At 46.6% G+C, this 19,220-nt stretch overlaps 1 protein-coding gene and 1 long non-coding RNA gene across 4 annotated transcripts in view; one reads left to right on the top strand and one right to left on the bottom strand.

The window, feature by feature from the left end:
• hhat (hedgehog acyltransferase) overlaps nt 1–19,220 on the bottom strand; it is a 207,506-nt gene that overhangs the window by 54,745 nt on the left and 133,541 nt on the right. Inside the window, exon 13 of one of the 3 annotated variants that reach the window (XM_067988857.1) lies at nt 17,155–17,241. The exons of the other annotated variants lie outside the window; for them this stretch is intronic. The gene's annotated coding sequence lies outside the window, so the exon portion shown is untranslated. Of the gene's footprint in view, nt 1–17,154; nt 17,242–19,220 lie in introns of those variants that run through there. 3 annotated transcript variants of the gene reach the window in all.
• The window catches only part of LOC137324504 (uncharacterized), a 28,054-nt gene continuing 21,747 nt past the window's right edge, over nt 12,914–19,220 (top strand). Inside the window, exon 1 of the long non-coding RNA XR_010963642.1 lies at nt 12,914–12,984. This is a non-coding gene — a long non-coding RNA (uncharacterized lncRNA). The remainder of the gene's footprint in view (nt 12,985–19,220) is intronic.

Genomic DNA, 19,220 nt, shown 5'->3' with positions numbered 1-19,220 from the left:
GCGCCGGCGTGCGCGCGCAGCCCCCGCTGGTGGGAATCCCGCAGGCAATCAAAGCCAGCGGGATGCCACTTGACAGTATTTATTTAGCTATTTCAGGTCATTAACTGGCCTGATTGAGCTGTTTTATTAGGAAGGGTGGGATTTTACCTTGAACTGAGACTGTTTCCCATACTGGGGGAAACACTCTCACCTCAAACAGACGTGTTGCAGCCAGCAGCCTGTGGCAGCTGGCAAGGTGCATTCCACAGGTGGGGGGGGGAGACCCTTCACCAACGCAGGAGGCCACTCCGTCACATAGGGCAACGCCTGCCCTCCACCACCCTCCTCCTAGCAAGAAGATTCACCGACGTGGAACCGCAACCCCGGTGCGAGGACACACTTACCTACCGTGCAGAACCCCTCAGACCTACACCTTCCAGATGGGGGCTGCCTTGACATCCTCGGAGGATGAACAGCATCACCAGCCTCAGCAGCCTCGCAGGCCTCGCCGTCCGCCTCAGACACGTGGAGCCCCACAACACGGTGCTGTGGCACATCCACCTGCACAGCAGGAGGGAGGGCAACCGCAAAGAGAGATGCGTCGCAGGAGGCACTACCCTCCACACAGGGTCTACAGACCGAGGCTCAGCTTCCTGGACCTCTCTGAGGAGCAGTGCATACGGAGGCTCAGAGTCACTCGCCAGGTAGTCGCTGACATCTGCAGCCTCCTTAATGACGAACTGCTCCCGGATGGACCAAGCAGCATCTCCTTACCCGTCGCCGTCAAAGTCACCACTGCCCTCAACTTCTTCGCCTCCGGATCCTTCCAGGGTACCACCGGGGACATCACCAGGGTCTGTCAGTCGTCTGCACACAAGTGCATAAGGCAGGTTACCGATGGGTTGTTCCACAGGGCCTCGCACTACATCAACTTCGCCATGGATGAGCGCAGCCAGATGGAGAGGGCGGTTGGATTCCATGCTAAGGCTGGCTTCCCACGGGTGCAGGGTGTATTCGATTGCACCCACATAGCAATACGGGCACCTCCACGTGAGCCAGGACTGTTCATCAACAGGAAGGGGTATCACTCCATGAACGCCCAGCTCATCTGTGACCACCGCCAGAGATTCCTACACGTGTGCGCCAGATACCCTGGCAGCTGCCACGATGCCTTCGTCCTCAGGGAGTCCACCGTCCCGCCCCTCTTCCACTCACCCAACACCGGCAACGGCTGGCTCCTCGGCGACAAGGGATATCCCCTGCACACGTGGCTTATGACACCTCTGAGGAACCCGATCACCGAGCCGCAGCATCGATATAATGACAGCCACATTGCTACCTGGTCTGCAATTGAGTAGGCTATAGGGCTGCTTAAGATGCGCTTCAGGTGCCTTGATCGTTCTGGGGGAGCGCTCCAATATACGCCACTCAGAGTGGGACGGATTATAGTTGTCTGCTGTGCCCTGCACAACATGGCACAACAGAGAGGGGTGCCGTTGGAGGAGGCCCCATGCACATCAGCCACCCATATTGAGGACGACGATGAGGAGGAGGAGGAGGAGGAGGAGGAGGAACGACCCATGGGCCGAACACCGGCTCACCTGGATGCTCGTCAGGCCAGGGAGGCACTCATATGTTCGTCGTCATGATGAGCCCCACGAAAGGGACCTATTGCACAAGCCGCTCAAGAATGGACAAGAGGTGGCAGTAGTGGTGAGAACAATTGTGTTTATTGTGTATGTGGAGTAAACGACTATAAATAAAAACATAACAAATTGTCATACACCCGGTGCATTCCCTTTGTGTTCATAACACCTTGGCCTTACGTTTGCGGGAACCCCTACGTGGTGCTACCCCTGTGGCTCCAGCAGAGGTAGTGGCAGTTTGCTCTTGTTCGTGCCCTGACCGGGTAGATGCTTTGGGCCGACGCCCCCTGGGTTTCGGTGCCCGTGAGGGCACCTCCACAGACTGCTCCTCCTGCACCTGTGCAGGGGCAGACTCGGCCACCTGGAGAGGAGGCACCATTGCGCGTACTGGTTGAGAGGGGGGCAACGGGTGAGATGTGGGGGCACTTTGAGTAGCGTCCCCACTTCCATGTCCCCGTTCACCATCTTCCCTCTCATGGCCTAGGCCCACATCACCCCTTCCACCCTGCTGGACGGCAGTTTGGATGACCTGTGTGAGACCATGCAAGGCCACCTCTAATGTATCTGACAGCCTGTTTATGGCGGCAGAATGTTGCTCACCCTGAATCCGAACAGCCGTTGTCAGGGCCTGGATGGACTCAATGTTGAGCTGTGCGTGACACTCGAGGGAGGCTAGCCTTTCCTCCACTGCAGACATTCCCGTACTTACCTGCGACACTATGCCGCCGATACCCTCCTGTACTTGTGCCACCATTGCCCTCATGCAGGAGTTGGACTCCTCCATCACCTGCGCGATTGTGGACAGTGCGCATGGCACTTCTTCCAGTACCTCGGCAATGCGCTGGTGCCCCTCGACGACTCTCCTTTTGACTGGTGGCCCCCTGGGTTCAGCATCTGGGTCCGGCTGAGCAGAGCCTGGAGAAGAGTGCTCCCACCGACGCGGACCCTCCGCGGCTGCCCCTGCCACCAGGGTCTGCTCATGCTCACATGTGCGCGGTGACTCACCATGTGCAATCCCAACTAATTGAGGAGGGGGACCCACCGAGGTGTGTGTATCTGCGCTGGTGGATGCTTGGCTCATATGTGACGATGGACCCTCAGAAACCGGCATGTCCTCTGAGGAATCGCCCTCCACAGACACGGCGCTCGCAGACGGCCCTGCAAGAGAACAAAGGGCAATATCAGGCATGTGGACAAATGTTGAGGTGCGGCAGATGCCAAGTGATGCTAAGATCATTCGCGATCATGAGTGCTGAGTGTCAGCTTTCCGTTACCGGACGTTTCTGCAGCCCCATCCTCGCCATCCACCACGGACAGGCAATGTAGCGTGTGGCTGATCTCTAAGGCGTCCAGCTCTGCGTCCGTTGGAACCACCTGGTGTGGCGGGCCCCCTCCGGTGCGTGCCCTTTCCCGGGCGTTCTTGCATCTCTTCTCCTGTCAAGGCAAAACACAGATGCGTGATTGAGTGATGATTGCATTGTGAGATGCTTCAAGCATTGGTGTGGGTGGGTTGAGCGTGAGGGAGATGGATGGGAGGATGCGTGTGCCACATGCCCATCCCATTGTATGTGGATTGGGGTGTGTGGTAGTGTTCGAATGGGGACAGGGACGGTGGGTACGTGCAGGCACGGTGAGGATGATAGTTGTGTGGCTGTGAGGATGGATGCGGGAGCGCTGTGGTGGCAGTGCTGAAGGGGTTGTGAGGTCTTTGAGGTGATGTGAAAGACGGAGTGTGGGAGAGTGCGTTAGTGTACTCACTTTGCCGGACCTAGTGAGATCGTTGAATCTCTTCCGACACTGCATCCATGTTCTTGTGGTGTTGCCCTTGCTGCTAACCTCCGCGGCCACCTCCGCCCATGCCTTCCTGGTGGCGGAGCCAGGGCACTTCCTTCCGTCGCTGGGGAACAACGTCTCCCTCCTCCTCCTTACCCAGTCCAGCAGCAGCTGGAGTGAGTGGTCAGAAAATCGTGGGGCAGCCTTACCCCTGGGGTGCTCCATGGTGTGCTACTTCTTGTTTGCAGCAGGAGGAGCATTGGTGGACTGTCCCTTTAAATAGAGCTCCACCATCACTCAGACGTCACTGCGCATGCGCAGGCCGCCGGCGCGCAGCTGAGAAGCGGAAAACCCGTAACCACAGCTTAATTACTTCAATTACCCTGTGATCGCGCAGGGGACGCACTCAATTCACCGGCCACGTTATCCACGTGCCCGATAGCAACCCCGCCGAGAACCCGCAGGCCTGCTAACATCGGGCCAAGTGACTCACAGTTCTAGACTCTCCAGCCAGGGGAAACAGCCTCTCAGCATCTACCCTGTCAAGTCCTCCAAGAATTTTATACATTTCAATGAGATCACCTCTCATTCTTCTAAACTCCAGAGAATAAAGGTCCATTCTACACAATCTCTCCTCATAGGACAACTCTCTCATCCCAGGAACCAATCTAGCGAACCTGCGTTGCACCCCCTCTAAGGCAAGGATATCCTTCCTTAGGTAAGGGGACCAAAATTGTACATAGTACTCCAGGTGTGGTCTCACCAGAACCCTATATAATTGCAGCAAGATCTCCTTATTCTTATACTCCAACCCCCTTGCAATAAAGGCTAACATACCATTTGCCTTCCTAATTGCTGGCTGCACCTGCATGTTAACTTTTTGTGATTCGTGTACAAGGACAACCAAATCCCTCTGACTATAAATATTTCTTAGTCTCTCACTTTTTAAAAAATATTCTGCTTTTCTATTTTTCCTACCAAAGTGGATAATTTCACAATGGCACGTTAGGAGTGTGATGGAATACTCTCCACTTCCGCCTGGATGAGTGCAGCTCCAACAACACTCAAGAAGCTCCACACCATCCAGGACAAAGCAGCCTGCTTGATTGGCACCCCATCCACCACCCTAAACATTCACTCCCTTCACCACTGGCGCACCATGGCTGCAGTGTGTCCCATCCACAGGATGCACTGCAGCAACTCACCAAGGCTTCTTCGACAGCACCTCCCGAACCTGCGACCCCTACCACCTAGAAGGATAAGGGCAGCAGGCAAATGGGAACACCACCACCTGCACGTTCCCTTCCAAGTCACACACCATCCCAACTTGGAAATATATCGCCGTTCCTTCATCGTCGCTGGGTCAAAATCCTGGAACTCCCTTCCTAACAGCACCGTGGGAGAACCTTCACCACACGGACTGCAGCGGTTCAAGAAGGCGGCTCACCACCACGTTCTCAAGGGCAATTAGGGATGCGCGATAAATGCTGACCTCACCAGCATCCCATGAATGAAAAAGAAAAAAATTTCCCCACATTATACTCCACCTGCCACCCTTTCTCCCACTCACTTAACCTGTCTATATCCCTTTGCAGCCTCTTTGCGTCCTGCTCTCTGCTTACCTTTCCACCTAGCTTTGTATCGTCAGCAAACTTGAATATATTATCTCATCTAAGTCATTGATATATATTGTAAACAGCTGAGGCCCAAGCACTGATCCCTGCGGCACCCCGCTAGTTACAACCTGCCAACCTGAAAATGACCTGTTTATTCCCACTCTCTGTTTTCTGTCCGTTAACCAATCCTCAGTCCATGCTATTATACTACCCCCAATCCCATGAGCCCTAATCTTGTGTAAGAAACTCTTGTGTGGCACCTGATCAAATGCCTTTTGAAAATCCAAACATACTATATCTACTGGTTTCCACTTATCTACCCTGCTAGTTACATCCTCAAAAAACTCTAATAGATTTGTCAAACATGATTTTCCTTTTATAAAACCGTGTTTACTCTGCCTAATCATATTATGATTTTCTAAGTGCCCTGTTACTACATCCTTAATAGTAGATTCTAGCATTTTCCCTACAACTGGTGTCAGGCTAACTGGCCTATTGTCCCTTGTCTTCTTTTTCCCTCCTTTCTTGAATAGCGGGGCTACATTTGCTACCTTCCAATCCACGAGGATTGTTCTAGAATCTAGAACTTTGCATAGTGATTTGAATTCTTTGCCTATTCATGGTCATGAACAGCAATTGTGGCAAGATGCTGGAATTCCAGATGCTCTGAAGAAGAAACTGCACATGTACAAGGTTAAATATCATAATCGTAACTATTTAATCTTTTGGCTACAGACCCCTCTCTGTATTACAGCTCAAATTTAATACACTGCAGGCCTGAGTGAGCAGGTTCAGTACCGAGTCCACCTACAGCCAGAAAAAGAGTGGCTGGCACTAACAGTTGTTTATGTTTGCCACTGCTCCTTCCATAGGAGCCTGAAAACACCCTGAGCTGGTTCTTGGCTCCTCTAGTGGAAGAAATGACATCTCATTCACATTACACATTGGGCCAAAGTTAGGACTGTAGATGGCAACAACACTGTTACATAAAGGAGACATCCAAGACTTGATTGTTCCAAAAATGGGGTTAAGCTGGCCTACCTCTGCAGCTCAGAGGGTGGTTTATGCAAATTTTCTAATGCGAGTCTCTCCCACTAATTTGATTAGGCCACTGGCACATGACAGAAATAGACAGTTTCCTAGAAGTAAAGGGAATTAGGGGTTATGGGGAGCGGGCAGGAAATTGGACATGAAGCTGAGTTCGGATCGGTCAATGCCCTGTGGGTGGCGGAGAGGGCCCAGGGGCTATGTGGCCGGGTCCTGCTCCGACTTCTTGTGTTCTTTAGATTTGTGGTTGGGATCAGATCAGCCATGATCTTATTGAATGGCGGAGCAGGCTCGAGGGGCCGATTGGCCTACTCCTGCTCCAATTTCTTATGTTCTTATGTTCTTATGAAAAATTTGCTCAGAGTACTTGGTGTAGTAACATGAGGGGTATTTTAACCTCACCCACCTGGCAGAAACCAGGCAGGTGAGCAGTTAAAATCCACTGGGTTACTTACTCTTCAATGTCCCCATCAAGCCTGAATCATATTAGTGTCTATTGAGTCAGGAATATAATAGGAAAAGCTTCCTATTATGTTCATACATTTATTGACTACAAGGTTTTTATGATCTTGTAAGTGCAAGTAGGGACTAATTGTTGCAGTAAGATAATCTTAGCTCAGCATTATGTTTTTCTTCTGCATACTGTGTATTATTGCAATCAGTTATCTAACAAAACCACATGGGGATGAAGAAAATGTCTTCTTTTGAAGAGGTACTGGGCTTATTATTGACTTAAGGGAGGAAGAGCACAGATGCCCATACCTTGTTTGCTTTCAAGCATCTGCTTGAAGCAGCGACACAGTGCATCAGATTTTCAGACAAACATTTACAGAGTGCAGTACCCAGGGAGACTTTTTAAGAGACTGTCAAATGTTCTCAGATGTGATGCTAGCCCTCCAAGGCCCAGAAATCCATATGATAAAAGAAAAACATCAAGAACATATTGCACTGTAACAATAACTACGACCACTAAAATTAACAAAACTACACGGGCCACTAAGCACCAAAAAAGTAGTTAATTTTTATTGTTATTTATGAATTTTAATAATCAAGCTAAATTTAAACTGCTAGGGTTTTTGAATTTAATTTGAAATGGTTCAGGTGCAATTGCTCTTTTTCCTCCATTATAATATTGAATATCAGAAAATCATACATAAATTGTGAGGTTAAATTGTAATGCTTGGTCTAAGTATGTTTTGTGAAAATGAAAAATATTTTTTGGTGCCAAACTTGCTCAAACTTTTAATGTTCCCTAGGTTATCTATCTTTCTCCTTCCAATAAACTCACGAGGTCATGAAATGATAACCCTGAAAATCCACAGGGCCGTTTACGCCGCAGTAATACCAGAGGGGAGGCACTTCTGCCCACCAGTGATGTGCGTCACTGACCTCACTGGAATCTGCAGGATCAGCTCACTGGCATATTGGATGGCGGGCCAGGACCACAACTCCTGTCTAACATGGGAGTAAATCACTGGGGGGGGGGGGGGGGCGGTGCGGTGGAGAGAAAGAATCTTCTTGCACTATTTAAAAGCTTGCAGTAACTTAAAAGTGGTAGCAGCTTCCTGGAGGTACAGCAGGTAAGCAATGGTTTCTCCTTCAGCTTTTGTCACAGTGTACAACTGCAGTGATGTTTTACCAGAGGCTTTCTCTGCTTTTTCAAAACTTCACAGCATCAATCTTAGGCAGCAGATGATTCCAAGGAAGGGCTCAGGCATGTGGTGGCAGAACAAAGAGGAAGGCCCAAAATTTTAGTGATGCTGGCTTATGGTGGTCGATTTTAACTCCCAGACGAGAACACAAAAAATCATGCAAAAGCTTTAGGAAATGTGGCTTCTGTTTGCTGGGTTTTTTTTTAAATACCAAACAAAACTGCAGTACATGCTTAAAATGGGTAATTCTTAGACAAGAAAATGATTTGTATCAATTAAATACCTGCCACACTGCTGTCAGAAATTAATGCTGCATCTACTGTCATTCAACAGATTTGCAAGGATTTAATACTTTTTAAAAAAGGTATTAACTGCTATATCCTGAAGCAACTAACCCACAATGTGGATTTTGAAAACCAATTCATCTAATTATATGATTTTGATTTGAATGTCCAGTCAAATGCTCAAAATCAAAAATCTGTCTGCTTGAATATAAAAAGAGAGGTCTTGTTGGCCGTTAGTCTGTTGCCAGATGCAGGTTGCAGTTCAAAACTGTTCACACTTACAGCCTGTCTTTGATACGTGACATTTCATGAAAATACACAAGCTTACTGCAAATAGAACACGTTTCCAGTTTTCAGCACTGGTCCCCAATAGGCTTACAGAATAGCAGAGACAATGAACAATGTGAAGTAGAAGAGCAGTGCACAGAGGTTGTTTTGACAGCCTGTATATAATGTAAAAGTGCCCTAAGTGTTTCTCCTAAAAAAAATGCAACATAATTTGAGCTCAATTTAGAAATTAGGCAACAAACAAATTTGGTGTAGAAATTATACCTCAAAATGCTAGAGGCTTTAACAGACAGCTGATGACTGGTCTCTGGACTGAATGTTGCCTATAGGAACAAATTTCAGTCCTCTTTATTATTCATGAATATCATTAAATCAGTGTACATGAAAATAATTGCACTCGAAATTTAATTTCTATGTAACAAACTAATTAAAGCCAAGAGGCAATATTATTTCTGATGTGCACTAACACAAAACAGCACCAAGAACAACTCCAACCATATAATGTAAAATAAGAGTTACAAGCACCTGAATTTTGTACCCCTTTTTCACATGATAAAGAAAGCAGCAATGCACGTAAGTGTGTATAGTATTATAGAATTGGGGATTGGCTTCTCAACTGGAAGATGACACCTGGTAGTTGTACACCTCAGTCAAGCAGCATAACCTCAATTCGACAATATCATACACCCATGTGTCCATATGACTTACAGTAAAATTTTAAAAATCAATGCTACCAGATGATACTTGGTCAACAGAACCACACTAGGTTCTCATTCTAATTATTTTTTCATTTCAATAATTACACTTGCTTCCTTGAAGTACATATACGATTATAACTCCATTTTAATATCCCTGCTTGATTCAAACATATTCAGACTGCAATTACTAGAATTAGGTATCAAAATTAACTTGACATCTCCCTTTAACAGTGAAATTTTGTGATGTAATGTGAGGAATTGCAATATATCTATTACAATATAGATGTATTGCAATTTCTATATTGTCTAATGTTGTCTGCAGTAAAATTAAAAGTGTTCCTCAAAAGAATTTTGCTTAATTCCAATTGATACACCTTAACCAAGAGCACAAATAAGGCATCTTTTATCTTATATAGCTGTGATTTTGCCTGAAAGTAATGGAAGGAGAGTGTGAACAAGCCAAGCATACTGCCAAGTGATCAATGATTGGTACATGAAAATGCATACGTGTTTGAGGAAGAATAGTTAAATTACCGCTATTGTGTAATTATTGTAGACTGCCTTTTGTTTTACTAGAATGCAAAATTAATTCTAATGCAAGACTGTGCTAAATTAAACTACAATTTGTTCATTATGGTAAGTGTCAAGTATTTCATAGAAATTATGGCAAAGAAGGAAGCCATTCAGCCAATCGTGGCCGTGCTGGAGCTATCTACTTCACTCCCATGTCCCTCCTCTTTAAATGTGTCGATCAATTTCAAAAACGTATCCAATTTCCTTGTATTTTTTTTCCTTTTATTGTGCTCATCAATTTGAGAGATGTTAATACTGGGGAATGCAACACTCTCCATTTCAGCCACCCTGAGGCGATCTTCGACTTCAGCCCGAAACGAGCAGTACTGTCAGTGCCAATGTGAGGCCAGAGTTATTTTAAGGACCCCCAGGCTTCATTAACATGCTACTGGCACGAAGTAGGTGCCCTGCTGCAACTCATTGGTTGTGGAAGGGCGGGAAATTAGCCAGCTCCCATGTTGAGATGGCTGGCTGGGTACGTCAGGGAGGCGATCCTGGCAGGGAGGGAGAGGGGGCATGATCAGGCTGGCAGAGTGCCCAAGTTTTTTGGGCTCCTGCTCCCCCAGGCTGTTTTTTGAGTGGTCACCAGTGGTCCCTTTAAGGACCATTGGTTTGGCCACTCAGTACCTGGTACAAATGGTCGGAGCATGCATAGCGCATGATCCGCCTACTTGTATCTGAAAACTGCAATCAAAGTTCTGCAACCAGCGTAGGACCTCTAATTGCACATTTAAGCAGCCTCCTGTCTGTTTCAAGTGGGCAAGTTTCTCGTCCATTTACAGGCCCACATAAAATTTACATCAGGCAGGCCTTAGGCATCAATGGGGTGATCCAGGCGCCAACCTTCCCCACCGCCTCCCCCACCCCGTTTTTCAGGTGAGAAAAGCACAGCCAGATGCAAAGCAAAGGTCTCTCTATTCTGAAGCAAAATACTGCAGATGCCGGAAATCTGAAATAAAAACCAAAAATGCTAGAAATACTCAGCAAGTGTGGCAGCATCTGTGGAGAAACAGACAGAGTTAATGTTTCAGGTTGAATCTTTAACTTCTTCCAGTTCTGACGAAAGGTCATCGACCTGAAATGATGGGCTTCATTTTAGCACCCGCTATCGGGTGCGTTCCTAGCGGGGGGGGGGCTCCGAAAATCGGCGAATCCCGGAGTGGGTTCGGAGCCCAGCTCCAAACCGCCCACTTCCAGGTTCCCCACAGACACTCCAGCGTGCGCGCGCAGCCCCCGCATGTGGGAATCCCGCAGGCAATTAAAGCCAGCGGGGTTCCACTTAACAGTATTTACCTTGGTATTTCAGGTCATTAACAGACCTGATTAAGTGAATATGTGAGGAGGGGTGGGATTTTATTGACAACTGGGACTGTTTCCCATACTGTGGGAAACACTCCCAGTTGAAATGGACCTGTTGCAGCTGTCAGCCTGTGGCAGCTGCAAAGGTCCATTTGACAGGTGGGGGGGGAGACCCTCACTCATTGCAGGAGGCCACTCTGTCACTTGGGACAAAGTTTGGCCTCCACCACCTTCCTCCTGACAAGAAAATTCACCAACTTGCACACTTACCCCGGGGTCAAGAGACATGTACCTACCTTGCTGACCCCCTCAGATGTACATCTTCCGGATGGGGGCCACTGTAGCTGCAGTCATGACCTCCTCGGTGGGCGAACAGCATCACCAGCCTCACCAGCCTCGCCGTCCACCTCTGACACGTGGAGCTCCACAACACAGTGCTGTGACACATCCACCTGTACAGCAGGAGGGAGAGCAACCGCAGAGAGAGATGCGTCGCAGAGGGCACTACCCTCGCCACAGGGTCCACAGACCGAGGCTCAGCTTCCTGGACCTCTCTGAGCAGCAGTGCACATGGAGGCTCAGAGTCACTCGACATGTAGTCATGGACATCTGCAGCCTCCTTCATGCCGAGCTGCTCCCGGTTGGCCCGAGCACCATCTTCTTACCTGTCACTGTCAAAGTCACCACTGCCCTCAACAACTTCTCCTCCGCATCCTTCCAGGGTGCCATCGGGGACATTGGCGACGTCTGTCAGTCGTCTGCACAAAAGAGCCCTGCAAGTACACCTACACCCACTCTGCAGTGACACAATGGGTGGCATCAGTTGTGGGTCTTCATAGTGATCCTCAGGAAAGGGCATTATTGCACAAACCAGACAAGATTCGCAAAGACGTGGCAGTAGTGGTGCCAATATAATATGTAATGTGAGTTGGTCAGAAATTCAATATAAGTAAAAACCATGACAAACCCTCAAACACCCTTGTGCATCCCCTTCATGCTCATGACACGTTTGCCTTACGCTGCCTACTGCACATATGTGATGCATGCCCTGTGGCTGCAGCACAGGTAGTGGCAGGTTGAGTGAGGCTGACTGTGAAAGAGATGCACGAGAGGGTGAGTATGAGATAGAGCCATGAGATTGCATGAGGATTGGGTTGAGTGGTATTGGCGGGATGAGTACTGGCGAGGTGAGTAAGTGCAGGTAAGATGAGGATGAGGCTTGAGTGGGTATGAGGGGTGATGTGACAGAGTAGTGTTGGCAGTGCAGAAGGAGATGTGGGGTGGGGGTGGTGATGTGGCAGACGGAGTGTAGGGGAATGAGTAAGTGTACTCACTTTGGCTGACCTACTGCACTGCATGCAGGTGGGCGATATGTTGGTGGTGCAGGTTACCTCCACTGCCACCTCGAGCCAGGCCTTATTGGTGGCAGAGACAGGCCGCTTCCTCCCGCCCGCCAGGGGGAAGATCTCTGTCCTCCCCCTCCTCCTCACCCCATCCAATGATACCTGGAGTGAGACATCATTAAACTGGGAGCAGCCTTCCCCCTGGGCTGCTCCATGCTGTAATTTTTCCTATTTGTTGCAGCATCTGTCAGTGGAGGACTGCCCCTTTAAATAGAGCTCCTCCAGCTGACAGAGCTTACTGCGCATGCGCAGCCTGCCCGACGCGCAGATCAGCAGTGGGGAAACCAGAACAACAGGTAAGTGGATCCAATTAGGCTGCGATCGCGCGGGGGGCAGATTGATTTCACCAGGTGCGTTACCCACGCGCCCAATAGTCCCCCTGCCGCGAACCCGCAGCCCTGCTAACATCGAGCCCGATAAATCTGTTTCATTCTCCACAGATGCTGCCTGACTTGCTCAGTATTTCCAGAATTTTTCGTTTTTATTTGTCTCTCTATTCTGCCCCTTTTCTGTACTAGTGTGGATTTTTTCCCCTCATTTCCCAAGCCACTAACCATTTTTAGATATATCTGATTGACATTGCCGAATAGTGCAATTTTGTGCTACAGGAATTGGACTAAAACTATCCAAACTAATTTTCCATAGGATGCATACAGCCAGCAGACAGAGGAGACCCCCATAACATCAGTCTGGGCTAGATTTGAACCCAGGCCCCAGAAGTCTAAGGTCAGTATCTAACTCATTGAACGATCCAGTTTTCTGTTGCCCCCTCCTTTTAAACGATGTTATAGTCTATATTTCAACAGCCATATTCCAAGAACCTCTGTATGGAAAAAAAAATCTTCCAGTGATAATCCTGAGTTTATACCCTCTTATTACCAATTCACCAATCTGTAGAAACCATCTTTCACTATTTACCCTCTCAAATCTGTGGTTTAACCAATGTCTTGTACAGATTCAGTTGTCACTTCTTTGCTTTTTTACTCAATGTATAAAACTCAGAATCCTTTTACTTCTTGCACCCCCTTCTTTAAAGATCTGTGAATCTACACTCTTAGGTCTTGGTTCCTCCACTCTGTTGAGAACCTTTACACTCAGAATATACTTCCCTTCACTCTTCTTCTTCCTAAAATGCACTATGCACATGCAAAACAGTCCATTCCATTCAGAAATAGTCTAGTACTCTCACAATGCCTGCTAAAAAGGGCGATGTGTTATTCTTGAAGGAGAGGGGTTGAAAGAGAGCTTGCACGTGGAAGCATTTTAATCACGGGATGGAAGAAGACACGAGTGAAGAGAAGTGTAATTACCACTCACATTCCTTCATCACTGTGTTCTCTCCTTGCAAAAAGGATGTGCACAACCGGAGACAAAGAAACACAACTGGAGAAGGAATGCCCACTCTCTGAAGTTTGAGTGCATGTGAGGAGGAAGCTCTGTAGCTTATTGGGAAGCACACAAGAGAGGCTGAGGAAGCGTAGGAAGTAGAGTAGCAAAAGCAGATCGGTGAAGGAAATGCCAGGGTGAGCACAGTTTATTTCAGCTTCATGTGTAATACCAAAGTACTTAAATGGGTAATCATTTAGCCACTATTTCTTCAAAGAGGCATTGGATTGTTCACACAGCTAAGGAAATTTTTGTATTGTGAACAACCATGGGGATGGTTTGGAGGAAGAGAAAAACCTATCAGATGGCAGTCGGGCACTTCAAGCTTCATCTTCACCAACTCCTTCATGACATTTTATGTGCTCCAGCATCAGCCCAGAGACACCCACTTGGAAGAAGTAGTTACCTGATCAGAAGGGTTTTCACAGGATGAAGCACGGAGCAGTAGTGAGTGATGAGTACTTGGGAGTGGAAAAGGAGGACCGAACTGTTCCTCCACGGAGGGTGGAGAAACACCCACCCTTGGCTGAGGAGCCTAGCGATACAGATCTAAGAGGCTCAGTCTTCAAAAGAGCAATAATTAAGGAGCATCAACCTCATAAGCCAGCAATGGAGACTATTTCTATCAATATGGTTGAAATAAAAGAAAAGTGGGAAGAGTCCACTACATGCATCTGTAACACAAGGCAGGAAGTTTGTCATGCCTGCAGAACACCCTGGAGAGATAGGCGATCCAAGACCTATTTGCAACAACGAGGCAGCAGGATTGACAGCGGTCTGTCTCACTAGATGGTTTGAGAGTCAGCCTTAGCATGACACTTTCACAGGGTTTCCAAGGCTTAATTGGGACTATTTTGTCTATTCTCACATTAATCAATAATACCTCTGAGCCTGTGCCCAGCACCAGTGGGCTACAAGGAGTGGCAATGGATGTCACTCACGAAAGTGATAATGAGCATACTTCCTTAAAGCCCTCTCCAATGCCAGCACATGAGGGATCATCAGACATGGGCCCTACCCCCTTTGACATAGAAAGTATACCAGATGCAAGACTCTCAGCGACATAAGCTTAACTGAAACAAGAGTCACCTCAGTCCTCGAAATGGCAATGTCTCAACCACCTGTCAATCAGGGAGCACCAAACAGAAGAGGTTAGGTACACAAGCTAGTAAGATTTTAAGCACAAAAGGTAGATATGGCAGCAAGATATAGTACAGTTAATCTTTGAAAGTATTGTTATAATTTGAAAAATATTATACTGAAAAGTAAAAAATGTTCGACTACTTAGAGTTCATTTCTCTTGATGTATGCAACTTAATGGACTAAGTAGATGAAATGCGAGAATGTGAGATTTCGATTACTGAGGCAAAATACAGAAGTCTTTAGGAATACAGGTCTTAATGAGGCAGTTAAGAGTGTAGGGGTGACCAGTCATAAGGGAAGGATTTTTATTTCTCCATACAACTTTTTAAAATTAAAAGTAATCAGCAATTAGATGCTGCCACCTTTCTCTGATTGCATGCTGATGGATCTCCTGCTCCACCTTCTCTCCCTCCTCTGAAACCTGCTTCTACTTTGGGGATGGGAGGCAATCCCGCTCTTCTTCATTGTCATCCTCTTTGGCTTCAGGAAGTAGTCATCCTTTCTGCATGTCAACACTATGCAGCGTGCAGCAAGGTACTACAATTCTGGACATTCTTACTGGACTATACTGCAGGGTTCAACCAGGTTTGTCCAGACACGTAAAGCAAAACATCAGAATGACAAGGTCAGCTCTTTCACACTTCTGGTAGTCCTATGGGCTTCATTATATTGTTCTCCCTCTCTGTCTGCGAATGCCATACTGGAGTCATTCACCATAAAATATCCCTGATCACCAATAAACCATCCTGAAACATTAGGGGTACTTTTAACTTAACCTGCCCAACGGGAAACAGACAGGATTAGACTGGGTGCCAATTTTACACCTCACCCAACTTTACTGTCCATTGGCTTCATTCATGCAAAGTTGCTGGAGCATAAAATGCCTTACCACAGGGAATGGTTGAGGCAGAGACCATTATAGCTTTTAAGGGGAAAGTGAATAAATATTTGAAGCAGAGTAAGGTACAGGGCTATGGGAGGGGGAGGGGGGGGGGGTCAGTGGAAATAATTTTGGATTGCTCTAGCAAAACGCATGGTACAAACATGATCAGCCAAAAGACCTCCTTCTGTGCTGTAAAATTCTATGGTTGTAAATGCATTATTTCAAACAGCATATTTATCTTGAATAGTTTGGATGGAAAACATTTTATGAACTTTTCAAGTAGGAGCATTTAACAATTGTTAGGAGATCGAACATGAAATATCATGCAAAAGATTTACAAATGAAGCCATGGGGTAATGGGGTAATTTTATTTTAAAAACTCACTTCTGAGAACTTTGTAAGAAAATACTCAAGTTACTGGCTGGTAGTTCATAAGAACATAAGAAATAGCAGCAGGAGTAGGTCATACGGCCCCCCCAAGTCTGCTCCGCCATTCAATAATATCATGGCTGATCTTCTACCTCAACTCCACTTTCCCACCCTATCCCCCTATCCCCTTGGAAAGGGCTGAGGCAATCTTACCCTATTGAAGTTAAGGGCATAAAATGTAATAAAATCTGCCAACTTACTGAATGTAATACAAATCCTTTAAATATTTCCCATGGTTCCCATATGTGTCAACTTTGGCTCAGTGGCAGCACTCTCACCTCTGAGTCAGAAGTTTATGGGTTCAAGCCCCACACCAGAGGCTTATGCAAATAATCCAGGTGAGACATTGAACTGAAGCCCAGTCTGCCCTCTCAGCCAGTGTAAAAGATCCATGGCACTATTCGAAGAAGAGCAGGGAAGTTTTCCCCGACGTCCTGGCCATCATTTATCCCTCAATCAACACCTAAGACACAGATGATCTGGTCATTTATTTCATTGCTGTTTGTTTGTCCTTGCTGTGTGCAAATTGGCTGCCGTGTTCCTACATTACAACAGTGAATACTCTGCAAATGTACTTAGTTGGCTGTAAAGTGCTTTGGGAAGCCCTAAGGTTGTGAAAGGCGCTATATAAATGCAAGTTCTTTCTTCTTTTCTTTCTTTACGGAATTGACACTATTGTAAAAGCAGCACAGCAATAGTATCCATCTTAAATTACATGCTGTTATTCCATTTTCCATGTCTACATATTGAACTGTTAAATCTGTTAAAGATATCTATGTAAATGCTTAGACTCACGTACAAAATTTGATTTTTTTATTCCCCCTTCTTCTTCCAGGCTACTTGCCATTACAAATCTTTTTTTAGCTAGTGGGACAAGTTGAATGAGCAATGTCTCTGGAAGCACCAGCTCATTTAGGGGCTTTATAAGGGACCCCCAGAGGAAAAGTGCCATTGCTGGCGCTACCTTACAGTGGAAACAGTCTGCAATGTAAACATATCAGGATATTTAGGATTTTAGTTTTCACACTATTAGATCGAGCAATGCAACTGAGTATTCCCAGATTCTGATAAAATTCATGGATGTTATTTTTGTCCTTCTGTACTTTCCTGTACAAATTGCTGCTTTTCCTGCCTGCACAGAACTGGGAAAACAAGAAAAAATATGGAAACAATTAAAAACAGTTACTTTTAATGGATTTTCACTTGTTTGTATGCAGGAATATTTTGCTCCAAGGTCATAATGTAGCAATTGTAACTTGATAGGGGCAATTTTACTGGGAGGCAGGATCGGATCGGATGATCCTGGGCAACCACATTTGCAGTAAGTGTCTGCAACTCAAGGAGCTTCGACTCAGAGTTGTTGAGCTGGAGTCGGGGCTGCAGACATTGCGATGCATCAGGGTGGGGGAGAGTTATCTGGACACTTTGATCCAGGAGGCAGTCACACCCCTTAGGTTAGGTAGTGGTTTAGATTTGGTCAGTAGTCAGGGACAGGAGGATGTGACTGCGAGTCAGGCAGGTATGGGGACCCAGGATGCAGTGATGGAGAAGCCTCGGCCTTTGACCTTGTTCAACAGGTATGAGATCAAAGACTGAAGGGAGGATGGGCAAACTGACCATGGCACCGTGGTAGAGGCCATTCAAGTGGGGGGGAGTAAAAAGAAATGTGGTAGTGGTAGGGGACAGCATGGTCAGGGGGATAGATACTGTTCTCTGCAGCTGCAATCGGGAGTCCCGAAGGCTGTGTTGCCTGCCCGGTGCCAGAGTTAAGGACGTCTCCTCGCAGCTGGAAAAGAACTTGGAGCATGAGGAGGAGGATCCAGTTGTCGTGGTCTACGTAGGAACCAACAACATGGGTAAAACTAGGAATGAGGTTCTGCTGAGGGAGTTTGAGAAGCTAGGAATCAAAATAAAAAGCAGAACCTCAAAGGTAATAATCTCTGGATTAGTACCTGAGCCACGTGCAAATTGGCACAGGGAAAACAGATTAGGTGGTTAAATGCACGGCTGAAAGAATGGTGTGGGAAGCAGGGGTTTCAATTCATGGGGCACTGGCACCAGTAGGAAGGAGCTGTTCCATTGGGACAGGCTCCACTTAAATCAGGCTGGGACCAGTGTTCTGGCGAATCAATTAACTAGGCCAGTAGATAGGGCTTTAAACTAATAAGGTGGGGGGGGGGGGGGCGAGAGTGTTCAGGTAAGGGTAATCTTACCAGTCTAAAAAGAAAAGTCAAGGCTGTAGAGCAGAGTAGCGATTTGGGTAAAAACAAGCAGAGTGTGTCAGGAAGGGACAGAGAGAATAACAAAGGTAATAGGGCATTAGTGACTAAGGTCACATGAGGGAAAAAAAGTAAAAAGTTAAAATTAAAGGCATTGTATCTGAATGCACGAAGCATTCGTAACAAGATAGATGAATTAATGGCACAAAGAGAGATAAATAGGTTTGATCTAGTAGCCATTACTGAGACATTGTTGCAGGGTGACCAAGTTTGGGAACTAAGTATTGCAGGGTACTTGACCTTTAGAAAAGATAGGCAAAATGGACAAGCGGGGGGGGGGGGGGGAGGGGGTAGCCCTGATAATAAAGGATGAGATAAAGGCAGTAGTGAGAAAGGATGTTAGCTCAGAAAATCAGGATGTAGAATCAGTAGAGGTGGTGATAAGAAATAACAAGGGGCAGAAAACACTGGTGGGAGTAGTTTACATTCCTCTAACAGTAGTTATAGTGCTGGACAGAGTATAAATCAGGAAATTAGAGGAGCATGTAACAAGGGTAATGCAATAATCATGGGGGACTTTGATCTTCATATAGACTGGACAAAGCAAATTGGCAAAAATAGTTTGGAGGACGAGTTCATGGAATGCATCCGAGACAGTTTTCTAGAACAATATGTCGAGGAACCAACTAGGGAACAGGCTATTTTAAATCTAGTAATGTGTAATGAGGCAGGATTAATTAGCAATCTTATAGTAAAGGATACTCTGGGGAAGAGTGATCATAATATGATAGAATTTCATGTTGAGTTTGAGAGTGATGTAGTTAAGTCCGAAACTAGGCCAATTATGTAGGTATGAGGGGCGAGTTGGCTAAGGTAGATTGGGAAATTAGATTAAAAGATAT

This window comes from Heptranchias perlo, chromosome 8, assembly GCF_035084215.1.
Source record: "Heptranchias perlo isolate sHepPer1 chromosome 8, sHepPer1.hap1, whole genome shotgun sequence".
Classification (NCBI taxonomy): domain Eukaryota; kingdom Metazoa; phylum Chordata; class Chondrichthyes; order Hexanchiformes; family Hexanchidae; genus Heptranchias; species Heptranchias perlo.
Note: the sequence above shows the minus strand (reverse complement) of the source record. Positions and strands in the feature narration are given on the sequence as shown.